Genomic DNA, 12,902 nt, shown 5'->3' on the forward strand with positions numbered 1-12,902 from the left:
AAGGTAGCAGATGCATTGGGATACAAACGAGTACGAGATAATACAAGTCATGCTAATATACAACCGAAGAATCAACGGATCAACCAAATTACACACGATCAACAATCAAATACAGAATACGAACAGGAAGAATATTTTTTATTCTAAGGCATGGGTTACCAACGCTTGTAAGGATCACAGAAGAAGGTAACTCAGTGTATATTTTAATTGATAGTGGTGCAGAAGAAAATTATGTTAATCCAAAATTCCCTCACGCAAAAAGGATAGAAGTAGAAAGTAAAAAACAAGCCGCTATTTTACACGGTAAATCATTAATTAAATATAAAAAAAAGTGAATATAATAGGATTCAGTATGGAATTTTTAGAACTCGATACCTTACAAGATTTCGATTTCTTGATAGGAATTAAAGGTTTAAAGCAAATGAAAGCAATGATAGATACCGAAAGAAATGTATTAATTGTGAAAAAGAATAAATTAACAAGAATAAATTATATGATAGGAGAAGAAATGTATAAAAAAGAAATAACTGAATTAATGAAAAGAAATGACCAGAGTAAAACATTACCCTACGTAACTCACAGTAGAGGCAGAAATCAGAACAGAAACCAATAATCCTATTTGGGTCAGACAGTATCCATACCCCAAGCGGATAGAGCATTTGTAGAAACTGAAATAAAAAAATTATTAGATAATGAAATAATACAGCCAAGCAAAAGCCCGTACAATTCACCCATATGGACAGTTTCTAAAAAAGGGAATGACGAGCAAGGCAACCCAAGAAGACGCATGGTTATTGACTTCCAGAAGTTAAATGCGCAAACAATCGCTGATAGATATCCCATTCCGGACATCACCATGATGCTCCAAAACCTAGGAGAAGCACAATACTTAACGACGCTAGATTTAGAATCAGGATTTCATCAAATTAAAATAAAAAAAGAAGACAGGGAAAAAACAGCATTTTCAATAAATAATGCCAAATATGAATTTCTTCGACTACCATTTGGACTGAAAAACGCACCGTCGATCTTTCAAAGATGCGTTGACGACATCCTCAGACCATTCATAGGAGTATGCGCATACGTGTATATAGATGGTTGTCCTAATATATTCAGCTAACCCCGAACAACATATGAAAGATATCACCAATATAATACACACTTTACACGCAGCCAATATGAAAATCTCGGATGGAAAGTCAAAATTTTTTCAAAGACAGACAGAATTTTTAGGACATATAATTAAAAACGGTAGAATTACAGTAGATCCAGGAAAAATAGAAGCTATAGATAGGTACAAAACCCCTACAAATTTGAAAGACTTAAGATCTTTCTTGGGGATGACCTCATATTATAGAAAATTTATAAAAGGATTTGCATCCATAACGAAACCATTAACACTCTACCTACGAGGAGAGAATGGTAATATTTCAAAGAATAAAAGTAGCTCAGTACATGTAAAATTAGATGACGAAGCACTTAAAGCAGTTAAAACACTAAAAAATAAACTAAAAGAACAAATAGAATTATTCCAACCAGATTTTGGAAAAGGATTTGATTTGACTACAGACGCAAGCAATCATGCGATTGGAGCTGTATTGTCACAAGGCAAGAAACCTATAGCATTCATTTCACGTACATTAACGCGAACTGAGAACAGAATTACTCAACAAACGAAAAAGAAATGTTAGCAATCGTTTGGGCACTGAAGAAACTTAGGAATTATCTGTATGGTCTCACTAGTAATACTACTATTTACACCGATCATCAATCCCTAATTTTTTCAATATCAGAGGACAACCCAAATTCAAAACTAAAACGATGGAAAATTTTATAGAAGAATACGGAGCAAAAATTACATATATTAAAGGAGATTTAAATGTAGTAGCCGACGCACTCAGCCGTCAAGTAAACGTAACAACGAACGACTCAATACACTCGCAGGAATCATCGTCGTCAATCAGAATTAAAGATATCAGCGCTCCACTGAACCAATTTAAAACACAAATTGTGATAAAAAAATGTGAACAAAATGCATTAGAAAGAGCAACAATTTTTGCAAACCACGAGAGATTTTATGTTAATCACATCACATCACAAGACTCGATAGATACACTAACGAAAATTATCAAACCCAATATCACGACCGCATTTCACAACTACACTAGAAACCTGGTATGAAATTCATGATATTATAAACTCTTCATTTAATATAGAGAAAAAGGTTTTTGTCAAAATCTATTAAAGGACATTACGAGTGAAGAGGATAGAGAAAATATAATTAAACATACGCATGAAAGAGCACATAGAAACGCAAAAATAATACATTAGAGATACTAGAAACTTGCTATTGGCCAAAATATAAAAAATGATGTAATCCGACTAACTAGAAATTGTAGCATTTGTAAAGAGAACAAATACGAACGCCACCCGACAAAACAAGTTTATGCAAAAACACCCATACCTGAAGGTATAGGCACACAAATACAAATGGACATATTTGAAATCGATAAAACAATGTATTTCTCATGTATAGATAGATTCTCAAAATACGCATATATGAGAAAATTAAACGACAAAAGAGAATTCTACAAAATATTAGAGGAAGTACTCATACAAATATTCCCATTTTGTAATAAACTAATGACTGATAACGGGACTATATTTAATAGCATAGCAGCAAAAGCTCTATTCCCACGGCTATATATTGAACATTCAATGACCGCAGCAAACCATTCAACATCGAACGCTCTGTTGAACGGCTGCATTCAACCATTCTGGAAATTACTAGAATGCGCATTAAACAAAATAAATCAACTGCGACTGAAGAACTATTCAACGCAATCAAGGAATACAATAGGACAATACATTCCGTCACAAAAAGGAAACCTATCGAATTATTTTTTGAAAGGAGCAAGACTCGAAGGAATAAAAGAACTGATCGAAAATAAGCAGGAGTATATGCTATCATACCACAATAAAAAACGAACACAAAAGGAATATAAAACAGGAGAAACAGTTTATGTGAAACAAAACCGACGAAATAAAACAAATCCACGCTATTCTTCAAATAACCGTACAAGAGAATCGTGAGGACACAATTTTAACAACGGAGGGGAAGATCGTACACAAGGACAACCTCAGAAACAATGATGATGATAACGCTAACATTAATCCTAGCAACATCCTTAGCTCAGGAAATAACTGACTTACAAGATCGCAAGTACGTGTTAACCGAGACTGACCCATCATTTTTGTATCAAGAACATGAGTACCTATTCCATATGCCGAACTTAAGCAAAATACTTAAACCATACTACAAAGTCGCCGAACATAAAGGAGAGATGCCTAGTGAAGACGCAACAGAAACAGCATTGTTCAACAGAATAGAAATCCTCAGAAAACAACTACTGAATAATGGACGAGCCAGACGCTCAAGATCTCTTGATTTCTTAGGATCGATTTTGAAATTTATCACCGGAGTCCCAGACCACGTCGACCTGATTGAAATTAAAACAATACTCAACGACATAATTGAAAATAATAACAAACAAAGACAAATTAATTCCAACTTTGAAATAATGATGAAAACATTTAATATTAAGACAATTAAACAAAAAGTTGTATTGCAGGAATTATACAAGGAGTTATTTGACTTAACTATGACAATTAATTTCGAGATTGAAAGGATATTAGGAAAGGGACAAACTAGTATACCGGTTATTGACATACTCGAATATGCAGACACGCATGTATGTAGATTAGACGACACTTTCATTGTAATTTATAAATATCCAGTCATTGAAAAGAAATGCACAACATACAAAGTTACTCCATTATCCTATCGTCAAGGCATTTTGGATATGAATAAAATCGTAAGTAAATGTGGAGATAAAATAATATTAGCATCTAAATGTAAAAGTAATTTAAATAAATATATTTGTAAACAAGAACCTAATGACAATTGTACAATACCAATGATCAAAGGTTACGAAGCCCATTGTAATGTTATCCAAGAAAATAACGCACCTATTATAGATTTAGGACATGGTAATGTCGTATTACAAGGAAAACATATTATAAACGGAAAATCAATTGAAGGATCGAATTTAATACAATTTAATGAAACAATTATTATTGACTCAGAAGTATTCCACAACCAGGAACAAGAAATTAAAGATTATATCTAGTTGCGCAGGAATTGATGAGCCCTTTATATGTGGAGCAACAACGTTCAACAATTCAAGAAACACATCCTTGTTGACGCGATAGTTCGACACGAAACTATTAAATTTTTTATTAACAAAGCACTTTACAAATAGTAACTACATACTTACACTTGTTCAGGCACATCCAATGGGTTGCAATGGTCCCGTAGTATCCTCCTACTGTAAACTTCTTCTGTATTCCTTTCATTTTCACGTAAAATAACCGCCAATATTGCTAATGCACTCATTTTTCTTAAAAGATTGTTATTTATTTTGGGTAAATTGACAGCTATCAGCTGTTAAGTTCATTTTTGCGGTGAATCAAAAGCGAGTTCTAAATTGATTTGTACTTGCATACATACTTATGTATGAAAGTTTTAAATGATAAGATGTGTGATTTCATATATTATTATTGTAATATATTATGTTTTCAGGATATTACGATAATATTTCATAAACATACTTATGTATATAGCATATACATGTACTTACATGCATACAAAATTATATAATATTATCAAAGATAAGAAATATTTTAAAAGTAGCTTTTATTTGGACATTTACTACAAATATTACCATGAAAATAGCATAATTTAATAATAATGTTATCAATTTTGCATGAATTCACAAAAATTCGCAAAATGATATTCATATCAATTGATATGATTGCATGTAAACGTGTAAAAATATAAGCAAAAGTGCAACATTCATCTGTAATAGCAATGTACATATATTTCTGAGCATAATTTTCATTCAATGCTCAGCTCTGTTCACTCATTTCTGTTAAAATTTCTCCTTCTGAGCCAAAAGTGCTGAAATCCACTAATAGGATTTTGTTAGCTCTTGACAGTTCACACGCCTGTCCGCAATTGAACCTTCCCTATATTATATGTTCTCTGTACATGTAATCAAGAATTACCATTAATAAGTGGAAACTGTGTAATAAGGTTTAATAATTGTTCAATTAAAATTAATGACTATTATTTTTCAAATTTTATTGAAGATATAAAAGAAAATATTGTAACTTTAAAATATAAAGACAGTTAGAATTTTACGAAAAAAATTACTTTTGACGAAATAGTAGAAGAACATAAATCAAATATAGAAAACATGTTGAAAATACATACGAAAATATCTCATATTTGCAACATATTAAGCATAATTACAATTATATTAGTAGCTACTGTCATTATCAAAAAACACAAATATATAAAAATAATATGTACGACTACGTATGTATATACACCTGACAATGCAGTTGACAAATACGACGAACTGTTAAAGCAAATTGCAACATAACACCATTTCCGGCTTTTGCAATTTGCTTAAACAAATAAAGTAATCAAAAATTAGTTTAATAAGTAAATTTCCTAAGAATTATTGGAATTAATAAAAGTATGCTTATTCAGCAATAATATGTTAAAAATAAGTGAATATTATTTATAAGCAAGTTGTAATTAGAATAAGCTTCATTTTAAGTTAATTTTATCAAATAAAGCAGTCTGTTCTGTATCGCCATCAACGTCACCTCGTTGCAATCTAATTTGATTTTTTGACTTTACCGCGACTAAACATATAACAAAGAACGTATAATATAGAGAAGGTTCACCGCGTAGCCAAACTTACGATATTTCATTTTTTGGAGGGGTACTCTTTTCTATAAGGGGATTTCACCAATATTTAACCGGAGCGTCGAAAATAGCAGAATTGAGCATTTTCAGTGTTAAATGAGAAAAATGATGCTAATTTCAATGTTTAGAAAAGCACGCTTACAGATTCGCATATTTACAATGCGCAAGCGACTATGTATATGTACATATATGTATGTAATTTATAGATATTCTCCATATATTTGAATACAAAGGTCATTGGTATAAGTTAACACCGGTAAACACGTATCCGGTCAACACTCCACTCCCACCGATATTGCTGACGGTGCGTCGGCAGGTTTGAGTGTGGAAATAGCGTAACAACAACTCTCCCACCGATACTGATGACGAAGCGTCGACTTAGTAGCGCGTGACAACAACAACATCGTTACAGCGGAAAAGCAAGAGGTAAATTGCCGAATTGCATTTTGCAAGTCACACGGCAAAACATGTGCAGCAACTGACAGGTAAAACAAAGAGTCAGGTATTTAGGCGTAGTCGTCGCAATATTTGATTAAGCAAATCAGTTGTAATAACTCGACCGATACAAACGGCTGCTTTTGTGTAAACAAGAGAAATAAAAAAGATTAAAACTCAACAAGTGTTTTAATAATTTATATATGTATGCGCAATTTGACCTATTTAATGATAAATTCCATTATTTTACTTAAATAAATATACATTTATGTACATATACATATGTATACATATATTGGGCATTAGAGGTTTTGACAACATTTTGAAGACCAAGCCGGTGCACATATTCGCATATGGATATAATTATGTATACATATGAAAATTAACTTCCCTTGCGTGGGAAGTATTAAAAAAAATGTATTTCGTTCCGCTACGCGCGGTAGAAATTAAACACAAGTGTTGGTTTGAGTGCGATAATATATGGTGCGCTTCGATCATCAAGATCATCTATCAATACGCCTGCCGATTATCCACTGGCTTTATTGGTAAAAGCACTTATATTTATATTCTTACAATTCTATGCTTATTACTAAAGATGCTTTGGTATTACATTAAGTGATGAAATGCCAGAGCATTGAATTTCCAATTATTCCCATTATCAAAACAAATAATGGAATATTGAATTATGCTTGCTTATCAAAACAAGTGATGTATTGATTTCTTATTAATTAAAGTATTCTGCTGACCAAGCAGTAATACTGTGAGAAGATACAATTTGTTTATATTTATCATTAGATCTCTGTGTGGCTGCTGCCGTTAACTTGAATAGATTTTTAAAAACCATACCCGTAATCATAAAATTTTTTTTTGATAAAATCCCGTTTTGATAAAATCTTAAAAGTCATATGCATATAATTATGTGTACATGTAAACAAATTTGAAAGAATCGTTCGCATGTTTGTAAATTTGTCTACACACAACTTTATGTGTAAATTTATACACCCACTGTTCCATACAAAAAATCCGTTGTCACGGACAACCAATGGCCGAACTTCACGTTTTGTAAAAAAGTCAATGTGTTGTTGGTAGAAAATCCGAGCTGTGCCGAAAAAAATTAAACGATTGTCACCGCTTCCCTTGCTGCTGTACAGCTCCGCCTACAAACCAGCGTAAATATGTATGTTTGTGCGTGAGCTTGCATACATATCGACGCAGCTGCGTAAAAATATTTCAGAATTACAAAATATTTTTCACATTCCTTGACAAATACAGTCAATCCCGGTTATGTGCCTTAATCAAAGATACCGAATTTTTTGGTTTGTTAAAAATAAAAATATAATATGGTACATAAGCGACTGCGGATACTTAAACGAGTCGTACTTAAAACAATAATTTCTATGTTTTTCAAAAAACAAACCGGGAGATGCAGTAAGATATAATATAGGCTGTTAAGAGTGATGAGGGAGGGATTTGATTTTCTTTTAAGCGGAGTACTACTTAGCCGAGATTGACTGTACACATGAAACAGAGGAATATTGAATATTTTCTCTGAAATATTTCTTGACTTGAAAATCGACAAATAAACTTTGTTGTCAATTTTATTCTATATATATATTTGCGGGGCTGTCACTTTTTTTCCATAAAATTTCATAAATATATTCAATTTATGATTTTTAGCTTTAGAAGTCGTCGCGCAAAGACGCTTGTAGACAAGGCATGCTCGGGGAGATGTAATGGCATCTGCTTTTATGAATGAATCGATTATGCTTTTTGAAAGTACGTTTGCGTTCATGAATGAAAATTTTGCTGTTGTGTAATTTACTATACATTTTGACGTCGGCAATTTGGCTGCCATATTGGTTTCTGATGCTTTTTCAAACGATTGTTGGTTTTGTAGAACAATATTTGTAATTTTTGCTGGTAACAAATCCACAAGTGAACGCATGTGAGTACATATGTATGTTGTGTATGTATTGCTTGTGTGGGAATGCCATACGCACATATTTACATGTGTACTCATATCTCGGAAACTACTATAGCCATGTCAACCAAATTTTATAGGGTAGTTTTATTCAGGCATTTCCATATACAGTTCAAAAATGGAAGAAATCGGATGATAACCACGCCCACCTCCCATACAAAGGTTATGTTGAAAATCACTAAAAGTGCATTAACCGACTAACAAAAAACGTCAGAAACACTAAATTTTACGGAAGAAATTGCAGATGGAAGCTGCACCCAGGTTTTTTTTTTTTAAAGTGAAAATGGGCGTGGCCTCGCCCACTTATGGACCAAAAACCATATCTCAGGAACTACTAGACCGATTTCAATGAAATTCGGTATATAATATTAACACCCTGATGACATGTACGAAATATGGGTGAAATCGGTTCACAACCACGCCTTCTTCCAATATAACGCTATTTTGAATACCATCTGATGCCTTTTCTGTATAATACGAGTATATACATTAGGAACCAATGATGATAGCGGAATAAAACTTTACAAAAATACGGTATTTGAAAAATATGTAAATGACGTATAATGAAATCTCGATTATCACTTTATCATGCGAGAGTATAAAATGTTCGGTGACACCCGAACTTAGCCCTCCCTTACTTGTTGAGACTATTGTTGATTTTCCAGAAGAATGTTTGCATTTTTTGATTTACATGCGTACGCATATGTATTTGTGTGAGAATGTCATACGCACATACATACATACATACATATGTGTGTACGTAAATATAGAGAAGCGCGCGCTTTTTATATTACTGATAAATGACAATATCTTGATTTGAAATTGATTTGTACTTGCATACATATGTACTTATGTATTATTACTGTAATATATTATGTTTTCAGGATATTACGATAATATTTCGTATACATACATACTTATGTATATAGCATATATGTATATGTACTTACATGCATACAAAATTTTATAATATTATCAAAGATAAGAAATATTTTAAAAGTAGCTTTTATTTGGACATTTTACAAATATTACCATGATTCACAAAAATTCGCAAAATGAAGCAACATACGTCTGTAATAGCAATGTATATTTCTGAGCATAATTTTCATTCAATGCTCAGCTCTGTTCACTCATTTCTGTTAAAATTTCTCCTTCTGAGCCAAAAGTGCTGAAATCCACTAATAGGATTTTGTTAGCTCTTGACAGTTCACACGCCTGTCCGCAATTGAACCTTCTTTATATTATACGTTCTCTGTCCGCTAATAGAAAAGAGTACCCCTCCAAAAACTGAAATATCGTAAGTTTGGCAACGCGGTGAACCTTCTCTTTATTATACGTTCTCAGCCCAATTCAGTCAAAGTGTAAACACAATGGCTACGACAGACTGCAAACTACATCTGTCAAATATTAAAATACACACGTTCTTATGGGCAGTGTTATTTTGACAGCTGCACGACTACACGACTGCAGGCCGACAGTTGTCGTTCTCGCTAACTCCAATTTGCTCCTATTTTTGCCAGCGACAGTAGGACGACAGTAGAGTTGGCAGTAGAATGGAAGATAGAAAGAGGAGGTAGAGTGGTGATGCCACTAATATATAAAATGTAAAATTATTCACAGCTCTAACAAACTTGACGTTATTCTACAAATAAAATCATAAAATAGCTATATTATAGCTCTATTATATCATTTGTAATAACAATTGATAATTTAAAAAAAAATATTGACCTATTTACTTATTTTTTGCATAAAAAATTTCACTTTGAACAAAATATTAAAATTTCATTGAAGTGAAAGGAATTAAAATGGCCACAACGATATTGTGTACATACAAAATGGACAACTGCGTTGTTTTGTGTACATGCCGGCCATTGTGTTGTTGTTGCTTCTCAAAATGTACATGTAGTAAGATGAACAACGATGTTTTCAGTTCACTGTCGTGCTGCTGCAGTCTGTCGCAGTCATTGTATTTACACTTTCAAATGAAAGTAACCATCCTTCTTTCTTCTACTAATATGTATACATATTGGGCAAATTGATAAGTGTCAATAATTGCGCCAAAATCAAATATATTATGTATTCATATATTCATATGTAAATATGTCTTAAACTTTACATAAAATTGAAGTGTCAATAATTGCGCCAATTTTCATAAAGTTGGTGATTTTGCGCGGATAAGACGTGTGCGGTTAAGTCGCGAATTTGATATCAATTAATTTTAAAGTGCCGAAAAATGCCTAAAGTGCGAAAGTGTCGCGTGCGTGGGTGTGAGAGTACCAGCGGTGGGGTACTCCGATTATTCTGTTTCCCAAATGAATGGGAGCTGGCTGAAAAGTGGAAGGAGAATCTAAAAATTTCTCCCACCGACCACTTTCCAGCCACCAATTCATTCGTTTGTGAGAAACATTTTCAAAAAGAGGCAATTGGCCCAAAAAATCTCCAAAGGAATGCTGTCCCAACGTTGGATCTAGGTAAGTGCAACTCTTTTATTTAAGTGTAATATTTGTTGTGGGTGCCCTTACAAGTGCGTGAGGTTTTTTGCGGGTGCACATACAAGTGGGTGTTTGTGTTTTCTTATTTGCGGGTACACATACAAGTGTGTGTACTTTTAATGCACTTATCTGTGAGTTATGTAGAATGCCAAACAATTTTAACATTCATTGAAATGCAAAAGTGGATCATTTTATAACAGGACAGGATATAATAAAAGAAACAAAATTTTAAGCAAAACTCTCATAGCCAATAGGCACTACTATTTTAATGCTCGCAACGTATGTATGTGTATATATTTAAATTTTATTATTTATATATTTAAATTTTATAATACCAACCACGGCTACCCGCTTGTGACAAATATTCCAATACAACCACACATTTTTTCTCTATGCACTAACACCAACGCACATTTTCGGGTTATTTTTTGTTTACCTAAATGTGATGAAAAAAAGTTTCTTTCATTGCTTGATTTATTTGAATGAGTGCGAAGGAGAAAACGTAATTGTCAATAGTGACAAAAGAAAATCCCAAAAAGGGTAATAAAAAAAACGATTGAAAGACGCATGTCATTCGAGTTAAGGAATGTATTCCTTATAATAGTAACAAACATCAAAACAATCTTTTGTTTCAGTAAACAGAATGCAGAAACAATCTTGAGTTAGAACAATTGATGTGCACTGTCACTACAACAAATAATCCTAAACAAACAAGTATCAAAACAACATTGAGTTTGAATACCACAACCTTATCTTAGAACAAAGCAATTGTATCTAAGCAAGCAATATATATGTATATAAACAAACCTAAACAAATAATATAATCTGTATCTTAACAAACTATCAACTAGTAATAAGTAAACATATTAGTTAGTATAAATAGAAGTAAGAACCATGTAATAAGTTAGTCTTAAGAGTATAAATAAAGAGTACACATTTCGGTGCAGCTCAAAATATATTCTTTTGACTCATTTTTACTTATGGTAAAAATTAACTTTCGTGATCGTACTATCGTAAAGGAGGCTCGTACAACAAGAAGGTAAGTGAATGATTTTTTTTAAATAATTTGCAAATAATTACTTCATTTGATTTTACAGCATTGGAATTAGCAGCTGCAGCAATATCATCAGAAGCAGCAAATATAAATTGTTAAGTAAGTATGTGAGAAAAAGTGTGTGCTGTTTGAAATTGGATTGCGCAGTTCAATATAATACGCAAAAATAATTACATATGTATGTACATAAGTATGTATTTTATGCGTTTAAGGCGGCCTGCAAAATATGATATGTGAAAACAAATGTTTGCTTTATATTTTAAATAATCAGATAATATTATTCTTTTATTTTAGATATTATTATGATTTTTATTTAATTATTCTTTTTTTCAGATTTTATCACTATTTTTATTTAATTAATTTTTGCTTTCAGAGTAAATTCTATTTGTATTTAATATATTTTGTTCTTTCAGATAATAATAATCTTTTTTTTTCAGATATTATTATCATTTTATACAATTAACCTTTCTTCAATGTAATTATTATTTATATTCAGGTATTAATAATCTTTATTTTATTTTCAGGTATTTGTCTTTTATAATATTTTTCCACTCTTTTATTTTCAGGTTTTAATAATTCTTTTCTTTAATTAATCTCTTTTCAGATATTAAATATTTTTGTAAATTAAATATATTTTATTTATATAAATTGTAATAAATAAAAAAAATAAAATAAAATAAAAATTTTGAAAATTAAAAGTTTAGTTTGAAATTTTAAGAAATTTTTAAAGTAGGAATCAAAAATGCAACCCGGCATCTGCTGTTTAAAATGCAACCCTGCATCAGCCGTCGATTGGGGATATTAGAGCAGGACAGATATACTTTTTTATATGACACTGCTGAATGAGCGCAACAAAGATGTATTATCACATGTATACGTACGTGACTGGGGAAAATTGTCGCTCGGCCTATGTTAAAGTACACATGATTACCCTATGGATTACCCACTGATTATCTGGTTTTTTACCCGCTCATGGTTGGCAGGGTAGTGGTGCAATAAATATAAACATATACACTTACACCAGTGGCGGATTTGCAGTCCTAGGCGCTCTAGGCCCCAGGCCATCTGCCGCCCCTTTCTCAGCACCCATCATTATAGACT

This window comes from Bactrocera tryoni, unplaced genomic scaffold, assembly GCF_016617805.1.
Source record: "Bactrocera tryoni isolate S06 unplaced genomic scaffold, CSIRO_BtryS06_freeze2 scaffold_25, whole genome shotgun sequence".
Classification (NCBI taxonomy): Eukaryota; Metazoa; Arthropoda; class Insecta; order Diptera; family Tephritidae; genus Bactrocera; species Bactrocera tryoni.